Source organism: Artemia franciscana, chromosome 3 (genome assembly GCF_032884065.1).
Source record: "Artemia franciscana chromosome 3, ASM3288406v1, whole genome shotgun sequence".
Classification (NCBI taxonomy): Eukaryota; Metazoa; Arthropoda; class Branchiopoda; order Anostraca; family Artemiidae; genus Artemia; species Artemia franciscana.
The window spans coordinates 46236861-46259595 of record NC_088865.1 but is presented as its reverse complement, the minus strand read 5'-3'; the positions used below and the strand labels follow the sequence as shown (position 1 = coordinate 46259595).

The 22735-nt window shown below is 35.0% G+C and overlaps 1 long non-coding RNA gene across 10 annotated transcripts in view; it reads left to right on the top strand.

Moving 5' to 3' along the window:
* Window positions 1-22735, top strand: part of LOC136025326 (uncharacterized) — a 101772-nt gene that overhangs the window by 11706 nt on the left and 67331 nt on the right. For all 10 annotated transcript variants that reach the window (XR_010617059.1, XR_010617063.1, XR_010617058.1 and 7 more), the window contains 2 exons: window positions 4506-4715; window positions 15196-15397. This is a non-coding gene — a long non-coding RNA (uncharacterized LOC136025326). The remainder of the gene's footprint in view (window positions 1-4505; window positions 4716-15195; window positions 15398-22735) is intronic.

The window sequence follows — 22735 nt, the reverse complement described above, 5'->3', positions numbered from 1 at the left end:
AGTAAATTTTTAGAAACACTAAGATAAAAATAACCTTTTTGCTTAAATATGGTCAATGAAGGCTAAGTATGCAAAGATGCTCCCCTCAAATTTAAAGTAATCACTGTTTACTTTAAATTTTTATATACCACTCTTTATTATCATTAAATAAAAAAAAAACGAATTTTTTTAGCTGAAAGTAAGGAGCGACATTAAAACTTAAAACGAACAGAAATTACTCCGTATATGAAATGGGTTTTCCCCTCCGCAATTCCTCGCTCTTTACGCTAAAGCTTTTAATTGTTTTAAAAAGTAGAATTGTGGCAAAGAGTCAAACTTTAGCGTAAAGAGCGAGGGATTGCGGAGGGGACAACCCATTTCATATAAGGAGTAATTTCTGTTCGTTTTAAGTTTTAATGTCGCTCCTTACTTTCAGCTAAAAAAATTAGTTTTTGTTATTTAATTTCTGAACGTTCTTGAATTAATGCATGTTTGGTTTTGGCTCTCTGCACATAAATTATTAAAATGAAATTTGTATATTAATTCTTTTTTGGCTAAATGGCTTTCTCTTAGTTTTGATCAGACGATTTTGAGAAATAAGGGGTGGAGAAGGAGGCCTAGTTGCCCTCTAAGTTTTTGGTTACTTAAAAAGCCAACTAGAACTTTTAATTTTTAACGAACGTTTTTATTAGTAAATAATATACGTAACTTAAGAATTAACTTACGTAACAAACTTTCATAACCTTACATTTTTATTATGTATACGAGGGGATTTGTACCCTCGTTAATACCTCGCTCTTTACACTAAATCGTAAGTTTTGTCCCAATTCTTTAAGAATGACCCCTGAATCAGAAAGGCCGTAGAATAAATAGTTGAAATTACTAAAAATACTTTAGCATAAAGAGCGAGGTATTTATTTCCTCCTAAATGCCTCGCTCTTTATGCTAAAGTATTATTAGAACCCCTCATATTCGTAATAATATCTGTTCGTTTTAAGTTTCAATGCTACTCCTTCCTTTCATTTGAAAAAAGTTTTCATGTTTATTTTTCACTGTTTTCTTATAGTAATGCTAGAAAATCCTGCGCCCTTTTCATTGAATTTTTCTTCCCCCATGACAGATTCCTCCAAGGAAAGATCCTCCAACATAGCCCCCTCTCCTCAGCCCCACCTCCAAACAAAATAAAATCCCCCTGAAAACGTCTGTACACTTCCCAATAACCATTACTATATGTAAACACTGGTCAAAATTTGTAACTTGCAGCCCCTCCCCCAGGGATTGTGGGGGAGTAAGTCATCCCTAAAGACATAGTTATTATGGTTTTCGACTATGCTGAACAAAATGGCTATCTCAAAATTTTGATCCGTTGACCTTGGGAAGAAAATGAGCGTTGGAGGGGGCCTAGATGCGCTCCAATTTTTTTGGTCACATAAAAAGGGCACTAGAACTTTTCATTTCCGTTAGAATGAGCCCTCTTGCGACATTCTAGGACCACTTGGTCGATACGATGTCCCCTGGGAAAAAGAAAAAAAAAACCAACACGCACCCGTGATTTGTCTTCTGGCAAAAAATACAAAATTCCACATTTTTGTAGATAGGAGCTTGAAACTTCTACTGTAGGGTTCTCTGATACGCTGAATCTGATGGTGTCATTTTCGTTAAGATCCTACGACTTTTAGGGGTTGTTTTCCCCTATTTTCTTAAATAAGGCAAATTTTCTCAGGCCTGGAACTTTTGATGGGTAAGACTAAACTTAATGAAACTTATATATTTAAAATCAGCATTAAAATGCGATTCTTTTGATGTAGCTATTGATATCAAAATAAAATTTTTTAGAGTTTTGGTTACTATTGAGCCGGGTCGCTCCTTACTACAGTTCGTTACCACGAACTGTTTGATTGAATAAAATCACCTTGCAAATCCACTTTCTGCTGGCCTTTGAAATTATTTAATTCAGTTTTATCCTAAATATGAGGAGAAATGCTGCCCTCTTCAACAGCCCTGACATCTGGTCTTTCAGCTGAAGTCTTAATCTTGTGGCCTACTCTTTTATTCTTGAGACACTGAGACAAAAAAAGTATTTTATAAAGTTTTGCCTGCATTGGGATGGGGCTGAAACCCCTTCGTATTTGATAGTTTTGATGTCACGTTTATTTGCAAGTGAAAAAAAACAAAACGAAGAAACAAATGACAAAAAAACAAACAAAATCATTTGTGTCTTTTATATCTGTTGTATCATGGTTTCAGAAATAGCTACAATCTTGTAAAGAACAAACTCTAGCCCATTGTAACCAAAAATGTAAGGGCATGTTTAAATAAAACTGTCAAATGAGAATCATGGGAAAAGCCCATTTTTTGCATCATATTGTAAAGAAATAAGTTCATTTATTTTACAATACAACACAGATTAAGATTTAAAATGTAAATAGGATTGCTTTACTACGTAATTTAATTTGTTCCCAGTTTAACAATGATTGCTTGATACGTAAAATTAAATGGATATATGACTGAATGGATATATGACTGATAATTAAATGGATATAAATAATATATGAATTGAAATATGAATAAAGTGGAAAAGCCAAATAATAGAAGCCAAAAATCCGAGTCAGAGAAAAAGGCCTTGGATTGGCGAAGAATGATCTTGCCAATTTAATTGGTCATTGTGGTAGTTAGCATTGAACAAACGAAAGATCTTAAGCTGAACTGGACAGCCGTGACGATAACAAGTATTTTATTAATATTGGTGGTGTTTTTATTTGTTTTTAGTTTATTCAGTTTTTTATCTTTGTTTCTTTTGTGCTGAAGACGCCTCGTTTACATTGAGGCGAAATATCCGCGTCGTTGTAGTTTTTCATCTTTTCTCTCTAATGGCCGCAATCTCGTTTGGTGTTTTTCATTGAGTTTTTTTTTCTCTTTGTCGTTTTTGAGTATTGAACCCTGAGATCGATTCACAGAAATTAAGCGAGGAGGTGATGAGAATTTGATCAAAATTAAGGGAAAAGAATTTTGCTGTATTTTCTGTTTTCTCAATGAAAATACAAAAAAAAGTCATTTTCAATGAAAATAATAAGAAAGACTTTTTTAAAATTCTTATGGGGAGGGCAAGAAATTTTTGAGGGCAAATGTAAGTGTAGGTTAATATATTTTTATCTTAATGATAGTCTAAATATAATTGTTATAATAGCTGTTAAACTTAACGATTGGCATAATCTCATTATTATTTCGCTTCTAATGTAATCGTATTAATTTAATTTGGGACACACAATACTCATAGAAACATTATGCAAACCAAGAAAGATGAATTTAAAAATTGTGACAGTCTGTTTCATTTATAATGCAAATTTTTTTTTTCAATATAGATTATTTTGCGAGTCTATCGTCCTTAAGTTGATCTGTTTTGCATGTAAAAAGGGTTCTTCCAACTCAAAAAGGGACTGGGCAGGAGCAGATGAAATAATTGAGATGACGTATTTGTGAAACACTTTTGAAATTGTTGCATAAAGAAAAAGCGAACCAGCCACTTCCACAAAAAAAACCTCCACTTCATTGTAGTAGAAACTTGGCACGATGCTCATTTGATTAGACATTGTGAGTTCTAGTCCTTTTGTCCTTGTTTTATTCCTTTTTTATAAGTAAAAAGTTATCGGAAACCAACAAGCCGCTGGGGAGATTTCGTTGAGGTATTTTCTGAGGGGTATTTCCTACGAGGGAGGATGTATTTTCAGCGGAGGGTATTTTCCGGTGATAAATGCCGGCCACCTCCAATTAAGTAGCAATAAACTCAAAGACAAATATTTTAGAATTAATTTTGATTGATTCAAAGTTTTCCAACAAGATTATATGAATTTTACAAGAAAAAAAAAAAAAAATTAAAATTAAAGAAAAGGCGAAACTTTAGTATGGTGTCTATGATTTTAAAGACGAGTCATTGTAATCAGATTATTATTTGCAGGATTTTGGTGGAATATCATATAGTAGTAGTTACTGCATCAGTTTAAGTAGTATTCTACTTCTGGAGCTTCCTCTGTATGGAGGAGGGTCTCCTATGTAGAAGGATAATCTATAAGGATATAATAAGGCTTTTGAAGCAGGTGTCTCTCTTGACAGCAGAGAGAACTCTCCTCTTATGATATAAACTCAAAATAGATGAAGTAACTTTCACGAAATGTATGTCTTGATAAGATAGATACTGTGATGTATTTTCGTACATTGTTCTGCTTGTCTGCTGATCTAAGTTACTTAAAAATTAAGTTTAAACTTTGTCGTTTTTGTTTTATAGGTGATTCATAAACAGAATGTGTAAAAACAGCAAGGACTTAGTGTACCATATAATTTAGATTGTTTTACTAGCAAAGTATCCAAATTTGGTCATTACAGTGTGCAGCTGGTGCATAAAAAACTAGTAAACACCTAATTTGAAAATTATTTTTGATGGGTTCAATTAGACTTAATGAATTTTCTGTATTTCAACATGAAAGGAAATTTCTTGTTTGTATTAAATGTTATTGAACTTCCTATTTTAGAGCTGCTGCTGGACGGAGTTATTCCTTACTTACAGTTGGTCACCACAAACTGTTTCATGTATAGCAAATCTTACAAAACCTGTATCTGTAGTTCTTATGCCAGCATAACTGCCTTCAAGTTCAAGAGAAACATGGATGCTGAACCATCTTAATTTTGAAATATTTTTTATCAAGAACTTGGAACTGAAATTTCTGCCATCTTGCTTAATTGTAAGTCAAACTTATTCGATATCTTAACTAGTAGAATATGTGAAAAACCTTTCGGTTTAAATAAAAAATGCTATAACAAATTCTATTTGTTATTCTATTGTAAGGTCGGATTTAATGCTGTGTATAGAAGTGTTTTTTAGTTCAAATATGGGAAAAAGTACTAATAGGTATTTAGAATACTCTACCACTATTGTTTTTAAATATGTATTTGAAAAACATGGAAAGCATTTAAATATGTATTCTATATATATGAATTTAGATATTACGTCATTACTGAATACGATAACATATTAAATCGTTTTTTAAATGTTATGTTATTTATTTTGTAAAATAAAATTTGATTGAAAAAAATGTATTTTAAATGAAAGATTTTTATTAAAACAGTGTGTTCTCCTGCGGTTAGTTATCTCACCAAAATTACACTTAAGCACTTTGTGCAGTGAGCAATAATTAAGTTTTTTTTGAATTAATAAGGTTTGCTAAATTTAATCAGCCAAATTAAATTTGAGTAATGATTAGGCTTAAATTAATTAAGTTTCCCCTTATAGAATTGTGTAACTTGTTGTAATGTTTTAATGAAAATTCTTTGGTACAATAAGGAAATGTTAGAAAATAAAATTTGTGTTTTAGATTTTGGTGCCTTGTGCTGATGTTTGTAGATCGATCTGAGATAGAACTTTGATCGGTTGAGATCGATTTCAAATATTGTAACCTATTTGATTATATATCATTGTATCTTTTAACCTCCCAGAGTAATGATCGTTATGATAAAAACTGTAAATCCAATAAAGTTGACTCTAAATTACCTTATATCGCATTGTCTTGGAAAATAGGGAAAAATCCTGTAAAGTCGCCTGTCAGTAATGACGGGGAGCCATAGAATCAACTCTATCCCACTCTGTCGTCCTTGGTTTAATGAACTAACTCTTGTCTATGGCAATCTTAAAGGTATCAATGGAGGGATGGGTGACAGCAATATCAGGAAGATTGTTCCAGTGGGCAATCACTCTATTAGAGAAGTAATAGTTGCATACTCTGGTTTCTGGTGTCTTTCGGCACAACTTATTCCTATGTCCCCTCGTTCTGAAGATTAATCAAATTGAAAGGGCTTATGACAGGAAGTGTCAGCATTAAAATCTTATATGTCATTATGACGTCACCTCTTTGATGTCTACAGGGGCATTGGGAGCTGTAGTTTATTCAGTCGAGATGGGTTGTCAAGATCCTTGCATCCATCAATAGTTTTGTTACCCCTATTCGGACAGATTCTCCTTTCTGCTAATCACCCTTGTTCAAGGGCGTTGCAACACACATCCCAACTTCTAGTAGTGGTCACACAAGACCCTTTTATAGCTTGGTTATAATTTCGAATTATCTGCCGTGTACTGTACGCTTGATCATGCCAAGGGTCTGAGATGCTTTTGCTACTGCTGTTTGTGCGTGTTTGTGGACTTTTAAATTCTTTCTCAATGATTAAATAAAAAAAAAAAATCTGAAAGTAAGGAGCGAAATTAAAACTTAGGACGAAAAAAATTATTCCGTATATGAAAGGAGCTATCCCCTCCTCAACGCCCCTGCTCTTTACGCTAACGTTTGACTTTTTCTCACAACTCTACTTTCTAAAACAATTATAAACCTTAGCGTAAAGAGCAGGGTGTTGAGGATGGGACAGCCCCTTTCATATACGGAATAAAGTTTTATTCGTTTCAAGTTTTATTATTGCTCCTTACTTTCAGTTAAAAAAAAAAGTTTTTTTTTATGTAGTTTCTAAAGGTTATTGAATTAATGCAGATTTTGAATTTGGCTCGACATACATGAATAATTAAAACAAAATTTGCTTATTAATTTTACTTTTTTAAATTAATAACAACCTTATAATAACCTAAGTTTGATTTTTGTTTCAGTTGTTTAAGAATGACTTCTGAATCACAAAGGCTATTTAATTAGAATAATAGCCTCTTTTAAAAGTTAAAAAAGAAACTTTAGCCTAAGAGCGAGCTACTGAGGAGAGGCAACCTTCTCCTATACGTAATATGTTCTGTTCGTTTTAAGTTTTAATGTTGCTTTTTACTTTCAATTGAAAAAACTTGTTTTTTATTTAATTGCTGATCATTTTTTAAGTACTGTCGGGAAATCCAGCTCCCCCTCCATAGAAAATTCCCCTTCACTACGAGAAATCTCTCCATGGAAAGATTCTCCCACGTAACTTTAATTTGCGATATTTGCGAAATTAATTTTGTAAGGCATAGTAACAAAACGGCCAAAGAGGCCGAAACTATTTTTATGAAAATGAGAATCACAAGTTCAGAAATTCTCAAATGACTGAAATGAATGAAAGAAAGATCTTTCAAGCATATACATAATAATTTATGTTCGTTTTAAGTTGTAATATTATTCCTTACTTTCAGTTGGAAAAAAACTTTTTTTTATTGAATAACCACCACAAGCCGAACACTTACAATATCTTTGGTTTATTATCAGTAGAAATCAGAGTCATGAAGCTGCTTGAGGTACAACAAACGCTAAGATTGGCCGGAAAATAACAGGAACTTGCTTATATCGGCCATAATTTAACGAAATTCGAACTTTAGCGTAAAGAACAAGGCATTGACGAGGGAACGGACTTCCTCATATACGTAATATGAGGGGTTTTGCCCCCTCGTCAATACCTCGCTCTGTACGCCAAAGTTCGATTTTTTTTTCCAATTCATTAAAAATAACACCTGAGTCACAAAGGCCGTTTAATTAGAATAAATAGATCTTTTGAAATTACTAAAAATACTTTAGCGTAAACAGCGAGGTATTGACGAGGGGACGAATCCCCTCATATACGTAATAATTTCTTTTCGTTTTAAGTTTTAATATTACTCCTTACTTTTAGTTGAAAAAAACTTTTTTTTTTTTAATTTAATATCTGATCGTCTTTTAAATAATGCTGGGATATCCAGCGCCCCCTTCACAGAAATTGTTTTCTTCCATCAAAAATTCATCCATGGAAGATCCTGCCACGTAATCCAATCCCCCCGCCCCCACCAGAAAAAATCCCCCCTGAAGACGACTGTATACTTACCAATAACAAATACTATATTTAAATAATGGGCAAAGTTTATAACTTGCAGCCCTTCCCCCGGGACTATGGGGGATCAAGTCGTCCTCAAAGACATGTTTATTAAATGTTTCGACTATGCTGAAAAAAATGGCTATCTCAAAATTTTGATCCGGTGGCTTTGGGTAAAATGAGCCTGGGAGGGGGCCTAGTTGCCCTCCCAATTTTTTGGTCACTTAAAAAGTGCCCTAGAACTTTTAATTTCCGTTCGAATGAGCTCTGTCGCGATTTTCTATTACCATTGAGTCGATACGATCACCCTTGGAAAAAAATTCTTTCAAAAAAAAGATATTCATTAAGATTGTATGATTTTTAGGGGGTGTTTTCACCCTTTTTTGAAAATAAGGCAAGTGTTCTCAGGCTCGTATTATTTGATAAGTAAGACTAAACTTGATGAAATTTATATATTTAAAATCAGCATAAGAATTTGATTCTTTTGATGTGTCTATTGGTATCAAATTTCTTTTTTTGTAGTTTCGGTTACTATTGAGCCGGGTCGCTCCTTTCCTCCTGTCCGTTACCACAAAATATTTGATTACAGTTCTTTACCACGAACTGTTTGACAATTCTAACATCTCTCTCAGCTACTGAAGAGTCTATCAATTATCTGACGCCATGCCCTCCACTCATATGGTACTGCCAACTTACTTTCTTTCTCCCGAAATGCACCATCTTGCACTTTTAAATATTAAATTCAAACTTCTACGTGCTGGCCCAAAGTGAAAGCGAATCTAGGTCTTCCTGTATGGAAGGTCTTCCTGCGGGCCCAATAAACTTTGAATTATTAGTGTAAAGGCTCATATTATTTCTCACAGCTTGTGGATCGTCATAAATAAAAATATTTCTACTAAATAAAAAGATCCCTAATTAAAATAATTTAAAACTAATTTTGTGTCATCTTAAATAAGATAAGAGCTGCTTCTCGCCTCAACATTCTACACTTTATGCTTGATTCTATTCTATATCTTGATCTTGATTCTTTATGGGTTGATTCTATCATATTAGCTTTCCATTTCACAATAAAAGGATGTTACTAAGTAGGAGGATGGTTGCCACTACTGTCAAATGGTTGTATGTCTGTGTTCAGATGCTTGTCACAGTACTTCCATATAAGAAAAAAATAATTCATCTAAAAATTGCCATTCCTCAAAAAAGATTAGCTATCATCCCTTCCCTCCCTTATTGAGGTATACGGCATCCCTTAAATGGAAGGGAGGTAAGGGAATAAGCCCTCCTCCCTCTCCTTTATTTTCATTTGAGGGACTTCCTATTGAATATTTTAAAATTTGGACCCAAATAATGTGTCTTTTCGGGCTTTAGCACTCTCTCCCCATAAAAGGAAAGATCAATTGACCTTTCTAGGAACCCTATATTATTTAACATCTCTGAACTTACCCATTATTTTGTCATTGGACTTAGAGACCAATCTAAAAAAAAAGTGAAGCAATTGTCCAGTACACATTCTGATAGAATTAATTAAATCCTTTGCTAACAATGTTTAAAGTCATTGTCCTTGCTTTTTAATGAAATTACCTTTGATTGTAAGTTCCCAAATTGTTGGGAATTGGTTGTTTTTATCCTCATGAAAAGGAAAGGTAAAATCTTATTTTTTTTAGGAAGAAAAACAGAACAAAAATTACGAATTTTTATTTTGCTATCAAGTAAAATAAACGATGCAACTAAAAATGAACAGAAATTACTAAAAAAGAACTTACCACAAAATTAGTTTAAAAAAAAGAAGTAACTGCTACAATAAACTTAGGGCGATCGGAAATAGAGTCAAAGAGTAATTCAAACGTAAAACGAACATAAGTGTCTGTCAATTAATAAGAGAAATACGAAACAAACAGAAATTGCCAGATGGGTGGAACATTTTGAGAATGTGCTAAACAGAGATACAGTTGCAGGAAAAGATATAGATGAAAATGAAAAAGTTTGTGATACCTTGGATGTGAAGGAAGATTTGTTTAGTGAGGAAGAATTAGCGACAGTACTAAAAGGATTAAAAAATAATAAGGCTCCAGGTGCTGCTAGTATGATTAATGAGTTTCTTAAATGTGGCGGCTCTGAGGTTAGGAATAAGCTACTGAAGATTATGAACATGATTTTTGAAAAGGGGGAAGTACCCAATGATTTTAGGAAAACCTTAATTAAACCACTGTATAAGAAAAGTGACGAGAGTGAGTGTCGTAATTATTGAGGCATTAGTCTGGTCTCTGTAGGTAGCAAACTACTGAGTAATATGATACTTTTTAGACTGAGAGGTGCTGTAGACAAAGTTTTAAGGGAAGAACAATGCGGTTTTAGAAAAGGTAGAGGATGCGTCCAAGTTTTCACTCCTAGGTTAATAATTGAGAAGTCCCTTCGTTGTCAAACCCCTGTGGTCCTCAGTTTTATCGATTATGAGGAAGCTTTTGATTCCGTTGATAGAAGAGCGTTAACAAAGGTCTTATCGTTATATGGTATACCAGAAAAATACATTAAAGTGATTTGTGCTATGTACGAGAATAAAACTGCTGCGATTAAGGTAGGAAATGAGGTTAGCAACTGGTTTTGTATTAAATCAGGAGTTAAGCAGGGTTGTGTTCTATCCCCCTTTATATGGATCGTTCTAATGGACTTCGTCTTAAGGAGTACAGGAAAGGCAATTGGAGACCGCAGAATCAAATGGGAAGGAAAAACGCTCCTGGATTTAGATTATGCTGGTGATTTAAGCATATTAGATGAAAGTGTGAGCAAAATGAATGAATATTCAGAGGTTTTGCGAGTTCAGGGTGCTAAAATAGGCTTGAAAATTAATGTTAAGAAGACTAAGTCACTAAGGCTAGAAATAAGTGAAGATGAACAGGTGACATTAGGTAACGAAAAGATTGACCAGGTTGGGAGCTTCAGTTACCTTGGTAGTATTATTAGTAAAGATGGTGGGAGCAGTGAAGATGTTAAAAGTAGAATAGCTAAGACTCAGGGTGTTTTTTCACAGTTAAAAAAAGTTTGGAAGAATAGAAAGATAAGTCTGCAAACCAAGATTAGAATATTGGAAGCTACAGTGATGACAGTGGTCAAATATGGCTCTGAAGCATGGACGCTCCGAAAAGCAGATGAAAATTTACTTGATGTTTTCCAGAGAAATTGCCTACGGATTGTTCTGGGTACCCGCTGACTGACCGTATTTCAAACAGTAGGTTGTACGAAAAATGTGATTCAATCCCACTTTCTAGGGCTATAATGAAAGAAAGGTTGAGATGGCTAGGCCACGTTCTACGGATGAAGGATGACAGATTACCAAAGATTGTCCTTTTTGGCCAGCCGTCTTGGGCTACGTGGAAAGCAGGTCGTCCTTGTCTGGGTTGGGATGATGTCATATTTAAAGATTTAAAGGAAATGGGAACTTCCTGGGAGGGTATAAAGAGGGAGGCTTTAAATAGATTAGGGTGGAGGAGGAGCGTGCGTAGTTGTTTTGGCCTCAGGCGGCTTGGTGCTGCAGTGAGTTATTATTATTAGTAGTAGTAGTAGTAACCTAGTTAAACTTCAAACGAAGAGAAAATACAGCAAACAAGAAAAGGACCAATGGCCCCAAACTTTATAGAGACCAGAACATCACCTACACTTTACTGAAGACAAAATACAGTAAACAAAATGAGATAAAATTAGGCCTATAGGTTTTCTCTTTTATACTATTAATATACAAAATTGCTGAGACTTTCAGGAGCGAATATCAATATATGTTTAAAAAAACAAGTTTTTTCAACTGAAAGTTAGGAACAACATTAAAACTTAAAACGAACAGAAATTATTCCGTGTATAAAGGGGTTCCACCCTCCTCAATACCTTGCTCCTCATGCTATAGTTTTTTGTGCTTTTAAAAAAGCTTCCCTATTTTAATGAAACGGATGATCTTGAAAAACTGGGATAAACAGTCAAACTCTAGAATAAAGAGTGAGGTATTGACGAGGGGGCAACTCATTCATATACGGAATAATTTCTGTCCGTTATGATTTTTAATTTTGCTCCTCACTTTCAGTTGAAAAAATTTATTTGTTTTTTGGTTAATTTCTGATCGTTTTTAAAAAACGATCTGAAAAACATGTAAAAATTCCATTCCCTCATGGAAAACTCCTCCGTAGAAAGTTCCTCCCATTTTAAATATACTCCCCCCCGTAGAATCCCTTCTGGACAATTCCATCCTCGCTGAAAATTCTCCCCTCCCTCTGTAAATTTTCTGGCAGAAGGTACAGCCTGAAAAATTCTCCTTATCATACTTTTATTCCAAAAAGATTATAAGTTCTGGTCGTTTCTCCGTTACTCCGGAAATTCCCCCTTCATTGGAAATTATTTCCTGGAAATACAGGCACGCTGAAAATTTTCCCTGGACAATTCCCCCGGAACATCTTCACATGCAAAATTGAGCAGGCAAAGATAAAGTAAGACAAATAAAAAGAATTTCGTCTAGGAATTCTGTCAATTCCCCCTTTTTTTAAGTTTCTCCTTGAAAGTTCACCCCTGCAAATTTCCCTCCAACGGAAAATTATCCCCATGGAAACCAACCCCAATCCCAAAATCCTCCCCCTGAAAAATGTCAGCATACTTCCCAAGAAAAAATATTATACTTAAACAATTGGAAAGTTTTTGTAACTTAAAGACCTATCCCCATGGGATGGGGGAGGGGGGTTCATGTTATTTCCAAATGCAGTCTTGGGACTTTTCATCTATACTGAACAAAATGGCTATCTGAAAATTTTGGTCGGACGGTCTTGGGGAAAAAAGGGGCATGGGAGAGGGGCTAGATGCTAGTATTTACGAGGCATAGATATGACACGCAAGCCCTGCTTCTATTTACTTTAGTTTCTGTTTTTTTAAGTTAACTTGACAATTTATTGTAATTTCGGATTGTTGTGGGTTTCACTTACTTACTGACAGTGATTTATGTTCGTTTTACGCTTAAATTACTCATTGAGTCTGTTTTCGATCGCTTTAGGCTTAAATTAGCTTTATGTGTTTCTTTGAACAGCTTCTTTTTGTGGAAATTAAGAAAAAAGTTGATTAAATAAAAATGCGACGTGAGGATTATGCTGGGAATAATTCCTAAAAACAGGCCTTTTGGTGCGATCTATTTTAATTCACTATTATTGATACCATCTGTATTTTATTTTAGTTAAAGATATTTGCTGATTATGATATGTTGCTAGTCACGCATAGTTTTTCCCTTTTATTTTTCTACGCTGATAAGATGATATAGATAGAAAAACAATAGAAGATAGATTCCGCAAATCTTGCAGTCATATTTTGCTGTTAAATCCAAGTCACGCCCTTTTTTTTGTTCACCCTATTTCAGGATGAAATAAGTTGCTAAAACTAGTTAGAATTTGGCCTCAATTTTTTTTATTTATTTTATATATTTGAATAAGATTTGACAGAATCTTTTTTTGAGGACATTAGTTTTCCAAACACGTAAACAGGGTTTACGTTTGAACCAACGTTTAATCCAACCCCGTTCAAGTCCTCCCCCGTTCAGCTCAACCCCTATGCAACTGAGCCCCCAACAAGTTTAAGCCTCATGTAGCTCGACCCCGTTCAACCTAACTTGTTGAATGAGTTGAATTGATAGTAACTAAGCGGAATGGGGGTCAAGTTGCGAGTTTGGTTAAATGGGTTTGAGTTCAACGGAGGTTGACTGGCATGGGGTATGAGTTAAATGAAAGGTGAATTGCATGGGGCCGAGCTGAATGAGGACTGAGTTGCACCGGGGTTAAGTTAAATGAGAATTAAATTTAACAGGGTTGAATTGAACGAGAGTTGAGTAAAATAGGCAATGGGTTTAGTTGGAAGGGTGAAAAACTTATTTTATCTTTTCACTGTTCAAGTGCTAGATCAAAGAAAATGGAAAACTAGTAAGAGTTGGATATTTGGCGATTTAATTTGGGAAGAGGTGGATTAAAACTGCTAATACCAATCATAGTGTAGCGTCTGGTGATTTCATTTAAAAAAGTAGAAAATTTCGAAAAAATTGTACATTTTCTGTGTAAGGATATCTTATCATAATTGTTTATTTTCATGAAATATTTGAAGCGAAAATCCAGTCTGCCCACAGTAGGCCTGGGAATGCTTGGGAGAATCCTGGTAGGTCAAGTTAGTTGACTTTAAGGCGCCAGGCCTGCCGGGGACAAAATTTTTGTTTCTTTAGCCTCTCCTGCATTTTAAAGTACCTAATTAAAATTCAAATACTCTTTGGGCTAAGTAGCAATCAGGATCGATATATACGTAAATAAGAATAGAGCTGGAATCCAACACAAAGCTGTAAAAATCTTAGCGTCGTTTCTGTTCATTAAATTTTAAAGCATATGCAAAAAAGCAACTTATTGATGTGTATGCCGTTCACTAGTTAATAAAATTGCTTATTGTTCAAATAGTATGCTGCTCTTCAGAAATTCTTTGCTTAAAATTCTATAAGCTTTCCTATCGAAAGTATAAATATTTATTTCATAGATATTTAACTAGACAATTTTCGTTTTATTTTAAAACCATCTTGGCCGAACAATTAATAAATAATATGTTATAGTGTATTTTGTAAGATATTAATATGTTTAAAATAATAGTTTGTAAAAATAGAACGTAAAACTGTAATTGTTTGGAATGCGATGCACACCAATAATAATCCGTTTCGGTGTAGATGTCGCTACTGTTTATACGCCTCTTTTTCGTTTGGTCTTATTTGGGATGACGCTTTTAAAGTCAAATATTAATGGCTGATATATGAGGCAAAAATAATCTAAGCCCACAGTAGAGATAATTGGTTCACCTCAAGTTATTTAAATGTCGCTTCTCTTTCAACATAATTATCAATTAATACGAAATGTTGCTTTCGCAAAAGACGATGGGGGTGGGGAATCTTCGGGAAATCATGAAATTTGGGCTTACCAATCAAACTTTTCCGTCGGAATGAAATTTATACCCCATTTAAAGTTTTTGTTCATGGGTACCTATAACAGAAGTGAAAATAATCGCTTGTTTATACTCTAGATTTAAGTTTTGGTAAAAATTCGTGGATCAATAAATCTTGAGCTTAAAAAAAACAGGGGTGATTTTTCGTTCTACTCATATTTTCTATGAGCAAATGTAAACTACAGATTTATATTCCGAGTGCTGGGCCTTAGTATTTGGTCCTAGACTGGTCAGTTTTTCTTTGGGAGATAGATTTCTGGTTACCTGATAAAAAAACCTTCTTGTGGATGAATATTTGGTTAGCTTCTGCTTTAGATCAAAGAGGAAAGTTCGTTTTTCCATTCCCAAACTTTTTTTTTGAATCTATAGAAGCTTAGTCTTTGAAGGGATGTATGTCCAGCACAAGTAGAATGAATTGTTGTTATTCTCTTTTAGATGGAATTCAAAAGAGCCATAGTCAAAATCGCTTCAATCAAAATCGTATTGAGTCAGACACCAGTCAGCATCCATATTTTAGAGACCAATACAGAGTACCTGTATATTACTTTAGGATTTGTTGATTTTGCTGATTTGGGTGCCATCTGTGACAAATAAAAATAATCAATTTGAAGAAAAGGACGAAGAAAAATTGCCAGTTGTAAGCAAAAATTATTACCAGCTAAGTAATTACCGCACCGATTCTTCTGGACCTGCTCAACAGTATAGCCTAGAGCCGCCACTTTATTTCCTAATAAAGGACTAGAAAGCACCAGAATTTCGAAAATAATTTCTATCTATTGTGAATTTTACTGTCGATTCGTAGAAGATTTTTCTTTGAAACTTTGAAACCTATAGGAATTATTGTAGGCTAGAGGGAAACGTTGTTCGTTTCCCTCTATCTGTATCATAATGAGGAAACATAATGTTTCCATAATGTTTATGTTTCCCATAATGAGGGAAACATAAAAGTAATTTGCCGTGCAATTCTCAGGTGGTGTATATTTTGTAAATTATAAAATGTAGCAATTAATTCTTAGAAATTTATTCATTATAAATAATGTTAAAAATCAGCCCTGTTCGGATAAAACAACATTTCATAGTTCTCAAATTATCTGTGTCATAATTAAAACGGATAATATCCCTATCCTGTATGTTAAACACAAAACTGCAAGGGTTCTGGTGTTTCATCGCCCAACCTGCAACGTTCATTCAACTGGTCTTAATATTCATTCTTATAAATTGGATTTTTAAAGTTTTCGAAACCCAAACAATCCACTAGCATTCTCTCAGTTAAAAATAAATAAAAATGGCTGTGTTAAATTCTAACCAACTATGACTTATCTTGCTATTCCTCCAAACTTTTTTCAACTGTGAAAAAACAGCCTGAGCCTTTGCTTTCCCACTTTGAACATCTTTACTGCATCCAACGTCTTTACTGATAATACTACCTAGGTATGTGAAGCTGTGTACTTCATCGATCTTCTAATTACCAAACATCACCTCTTCACCTTCACTTATTCCTAGTCTTGGTGACTTAATCTTCTTGACATTAATGTTCTCTTAACCTGTTCTTGCACCGTGAACTCGCAAAACTTCCAAAAGTTCATTCGTTTTGATAACATCTTCATCTAAGATGCTTCAAACATCAACATAATCTAAATGTAGGAGAGTTATTCTTCCCCATTTAATTCTTTGTGATTCTCTCTCCCATTGCCTTTCCTGGGCTCTTTAGGACAAACTACATCAAGATGATCCATATAAGTGACTATAGAACTTAATCCTTCTTAACTCCTGAATTAATACGAAACCAATTACTAACCTTATTTCCTACCTTAACCGCAGTAATGTTATTCTCGTATTAATTTATTGTATATACCCGGTACACCATACAAGGATAGGATCTTCGCCAAAGCTCTTCAATCAGCTGAGTCAAACACTTGCTCATTGTTCATAAAAGCTAAGGACTAAAGATGCATCTGATGACTCAGGCACTTTTCAATTGTTAATTTAAGAGTAAAAATTTGGTTGAAGCATCCTTTACCCTTTCTAAAACCACACTGTTCATTTCTTAAAACTTTATGTAAAGGATCTCAAAGTCTAAAAAGTATCATCACATTAAGTAACTTGCAGCCCACAAAAACCAGGCTAATGCCTCTATAATTACTACTCTCACTGTTATTACCTTTCTTAAGGAGGGATTAATTAAAGTTCTCATAAATTGCTAAGTCCTTCTCCTTTTTTTCAAAAATCATATTTATAATATTCAGTAACTTATCTCCAACCTTACAACCACCATATTAAACAAGAGCTAAGAGCTCATATGGCACTTGTGACGAGGCGAGAAGAGCTAAGAGCCAAGAGATCATACACAAAATTCTATGAATCAATAGATTGATTTAAAAAGGAAAATAAGAGGCTTAATGCCGGTCAGGATTTAAAATGAGAGCTCTGAGTCATGATGTCCTTCTAAATATCAAAATTCATTCAGATCCGATCACCCACTCGTAAGTTATAAGTACCTAATTTTTTCTAATTTTTCCTCTCCCCTTAGCCCCCAGATGGTCGAATCTGGGAAAACGACTTTATCAAGTCAAATTGTGCAGCTCCCTGACACGCCTACCAATTTTCATCGTCCTAGCACGTCCAGAAGCACCAAACTTGCCAAATCACTGAACCCTCCCCCCAACTCCCCCAAAGAGAGCGAATCCAGTAGGATTCTGTCAATCACGTATCAAGGACATTTGTTTATTCTATCTACCAAGCTTCATCCCGATTCCTACACTCCAAGTGTTTTTCCAAGGTTTCCCCCTCCAACTCCCCCCAATGTCAAACGATCTGGTTGGGATTTGAAATAAGAGCTATGAGACATGAGTTCTTTCTAAAAATCAAATTTCATTAAGATCCGATCATCTATTCGTAAGATAAAAATACCCCAATTTTCACGTTTTCCAAGAATTCCGGTTTCCCCCTCCAACTCCCCCCAACGTCACAGGATCTGGTCGGAATATAAAATAAGAACTTTAAAACACAAGATCCTTCTAAATATCAAATTTCATTAAGATCTGGTCACCCTTTCGTAAGTTACAAATACCCCAATTTTCAAAATTACCCCCCCCCCCCCTCCAATTCCACCAAAGAGAGCAGATCCGGTCCGGTTATGTCAGTCACGTATCTTAGACAGGTTTTTATTCTTCCCATCCAGTTTCATCCTTATCTCACCGCTTTAAGTATTTTCTAAGATTTCCGGCCCCCCCAACTGCCCCCCCCCCCCAATTACGCTTGATCCTGTTGAGATTTAAAATAAGAGATCTGAGTTACGAGTTCCTTCTAAATATGGAGTTTCATGAAGATCCGATCACTCTTTCATAAGTTAAAAATACGTCATTTTTTCTTATTTTTCAGAGTTAACCCCCCCCCCCCCAATAGATTGGAGCCGTTCCAATTATGTAAATCACGTATGTAAGACTTCTGCTTATTTTTCCCACCTAGTTTCATCCCGATCCCTCCAATCTAAGCGTCTTCCATTATTTTAGGTTTCCCCACCCCAAACTTCCCCCAACGTCACCAGATCCAGTCAGGATTTAAAATAAGAGCTTTGAGACAAGATATCCTTCTAAATATCAAATTTCATTGAGATCCGATAACCCGTTCGTAAGTTAAAAATACCTCATTTTTCCTAATTTTTCAGATTTAACCCCTCCCCCAACTACCCCAAAGATAGCGGATCCGTTCCGGTTATGTCAATCATGTATCTAGGACTCGTGATTATTTTTTCCACCAAGTTTCATCCCGATCCCTCCTCTCTAAGTGTTTTTCAAGTTTTAGGTTTTCCCCTCCCAATTCCCCCCCCCCCCCCCCAATGTCACCAGATCTGGTCGGGTTTAAAATAAGAGCTCTGAGCCACGATATCCTTCTAAATATTAAATTTCATTGAGATCCGATCGCCTATTCGTAAGTTAAAAATACCTAATTTTTCCTAATTTTTCAGAAATAACCCCCCCAACTATCCCAAAGAGAGCGGATCCGTTCCGTTTATGTCAATCATGTATCTAGCACTTGTGTTTATTTTTACCACCAAGTTTCATCCCGATCCTTCTACTCTAAGTGTTTTCCAAGTTTTAGGTTTCCTCCTCCCAACTCCCCCTCCAATGTCACCAGAAGCGATCGGGATTTTAAATAAGAGCTCTAAGACACGATATCCTTCTAAACATCAAATTTCATCGAGATCCGATCACCCGTTCGTAAGTTAAAAATACCTCATTTTTTCCAATCTTTTTAGAATTACCCCCCCCCCCCCCATCTACCCCAAAGAGAATGGATCCGTTCCGATTATGTCAATCATGTATCTGGGACTTGTGCTTATTTTTCCCATCAAGTTTCATCCCGATCCCTCCACTCTAAGTGTTTTCCAAGATTTTTGGTTTCCCCCCTCCAACTCCCCCAGTGTCATCAGATCCGGTCGGGATTTAAAATAAGAGCTCTGAGACACACTATCATTTCAAACATCAAATTTCATTAAGATCCCTTCACCCATTCATAAGTTAAAAATACTTCATTTTTCTATTTTTCCGAATTAACAGGCCCCCCCACTCCCCCCCAGATGGTCAAATTGGGAAAACGACTATTTCTAATTTAAGCTGGTCCCGTCCCTGATACGCCTGCCAAATTTGATCGTCCTAGCTTACCTGGAAGTGCCTAAAGTAGCATAACCGGGACGGAAAGACAGACAGACAGACAGACCGACAGATTTGGCGATTGCTATATGTCACTTGGTTAATACCAAGTGCCATAAAAACTCATTTAGCACATTATTACCACTTGGGGTCTTATTATTTTTAAATACTTGTAGTACTGACACTAATTCCTCCTCACAAAATAAATATTCCTTCACATTCGAAGTGTCACAAACTTTTTCATTTTTCTCTATATCTTTTCCTGTAGCTCTATTTCTGTTTAGTACATTCTCAAAATGTTTTGCCCATCTCTCTTCTTCTCACTAATTGTGAGAAGTCCTCTTGGGAAATTAAAAACTTAGCCCTCTATCAAGTTGTGAATGGTGTGTCGTAATTTTTTATGTTTATATGTCTAATTGTCAGTATTCCTACGCTGTTAACAAGTGTGGGACTCTGAGCCTTGATAATTCAACAAAGATCTATTTTTGAAGTTTTAAGATACCATGTGAAGATTTGAAGTCCCCCTTCCTTTGAGTACGAGCCTTGTAGTATAGTCCACTTGGGAACCATTTTTTTCAAGGGTTACGAATTTCTATAATAAGAATTAGGAAACTAAATCATTAAAATTTTTGGAATTTAGGGTTTGAGCGTTGATTTTAATATGGTTGTTGCGAAGACGACGTTGCTTGACTTAGGGGATTAAATTGTGATGCTATTTACTGAAGATACGTAAGAAAAGTGGGTGCATTGAAGATTATAGAATAAAAATTAGCCAGGGCGCATCGTGTTCTTCGTAGTTAAAAACATTCTTGAAGGATAAGAAGCAAAGTCTTAGTACTAATGTTATGATGCAAAATGCCTGAGTACACACGGTTGTTGAATATGGTTTTGAAACGTGAGTTCTTTAAGAGGCTAAGGAAGATATACTGAATCTTTTCCAGACAATTTTTCATGTGATAATCTTGGGTATTAGTCTGAGCCTCTTAAGGTAAAACAATACGTTTAGAATAATATACAAAATATAATTTTTATACATAAGACGACGAAAATGTTATTGACATGTTTAAGCTCCTCGTATCAGCCGCCAAAGAGAACAAAAATGTACCGCACTTTGTCATTCTCAATCCTTGTGAAACTCCCGTTATCGGCGATGCTGTATCTGCTACACTAGCTCCAAAAGTATTAGCTCCCTGAAGCTGCTGTCTCGACGCGGAATTCTTTCAGATCACCTTTTGCGAGTTTATACCTCTTATATACGGTCTTGCCTTGAATACTGTTCCCCCGTTTGACATTACGGCCTAACGCAGGAACAGTCGGACGCGGTTGAGAGAGTTCAATTTCAGGCATTGTCTGTAATCTCAGAAGCGCCCAAAGTCCCATACTGTGCCCTCCTTGAACAGTTTAGCCTGGATTCCCTTGCTAGCCGTCGACAAAAATTCTCGCTTGCTTTTGGTACAGGGGTGTTGAACAGCAAATTCCATCGATCCATACTGCTCCCTGATTTCAAACCACATCGAGAAAGACCTGTAAGAGCAATGACAGAAGCTGTACCTCGTATACAGCTAATCAGTATGTCTCAAAACAGATATTTGATAAGCTCTGTTCCCTCATTTGTAAAGTTTTTTAATGTCACTGCTAGTAAGCAAGAATAGCTACAGCTTTAGTTCGTCAGTTATATTATATTTCGACTAGTCAGTTATTGTGTACTGTTTTTAAGTGGACTATTGGATTTATTTCAAATTATCTAATAAGTATTGACTATGAATTGTACATGTATTTGTGTTTTGACAACTAAAACGAATATTTGGCTTGTTCGCTGCTTTAGTTCGTTAGTTATATTTTATTATATTTTGACTAGTCAGTTATTGTGTACTGATTTTAAGTGGATGATTAGAATTATTTTAAATTATTTCATAAGTGTTGACTATAGATATATATATATATATATATATATATATATATATATATATATATATATATATATATATATATATATATATATATATATATATATATATATATTGACGACATGACTGCCTATCCATGGATTATTCTTTATGGTTGATTGTGTATGACTATGCTGTTTGACCTATGTGATTGTATGGATGAGTAGGGTTAAGGCCTCATTCAATTGCTGGTCTATATTAATCACTAATTTAGGAAAACAGTCTTCCTTTTCTCCTTCTGTCTCTCTTTTTTTTTTTTTTTTTTTTTTTTTTGTGTTTGTGTTGTTGCATTGGTGATTTCTCTTTTCATGATATGTGATTGTATGGATGAGTAGGGTTAAGGCCTCATTCAAGTGCTGGTCTATATTAATCACTAATTTAGGAAAACATATATATATATATATATATATATATATATATATATATATATATATATATATATATATATATATATATATATATATATATATATATATATATATATATATATATATATATATATATATATATATATATATATATGTTTTGATGACTAAACGAATATTCGGCTTGTCTGCTGCCCGTTTTGGAAATAAATTGAGCTGAAAAGTAAACAAGATTTGCCGAAAAATAGATGGATTTATTGACGTCACGACTCGCGGGCTCTTTAATGTGAACTGTTCAAATGCTGAAAAAGTTAACAAAGCATCAACCTCTTCTACGTACAATTCGCAAAGTGTAGAGCTATCGTATGCTGTAGTACTAAAAAATTGTCGACAGGATATCAGGGATCCTCATGATCGTAAACAGTTTATTAACAGCATATGCAAAGAGGCTTCTAAGGAAATTACAGATCTTAAGCGGAAAATTGTTATGCGCTCTAAATCAGCGGCTAGTAAAATAGCTGTGAGTATGAATGCCGCTCAGCCATCTATAAGTGCTTCTATGAAAAAGCAAGTTTTCGCAGCTGTCGTTAAGTAAGTTCCCCAATCCTTAGACTTTTCTGACTTTTAGAAACTAATCCACCAAAACACAAAGATAAGCGAGTGTGGTGCTTCCCACACCTTTTGAGTGTACTTTGAGACTTGTAGTGAGCTTGACTTTTTCCTAAAAAGATCAGTGCGTATTGGTTATGACAGTCTACCTGTTCAGGAGTTTCTCTTCCTTCCCCGTCGATGCGTTAAGTGTGGTGAGGTAGATCAAATAGCAATGAATTGCCCATTAGGTGCTATTTGTGGTTGATGTATCTCTACCAATCATGTATCTAACCATTGAAATATATTCATAGCTAATATGTTCAGTGTGTTAGGTAAGGCTGGTGGCCAAACGTGTTACAGCGTGAAATGTCCCAATAGCCGTCCAACCAAGATTCAGCTTAATCTACATAGTCGAAGTGCC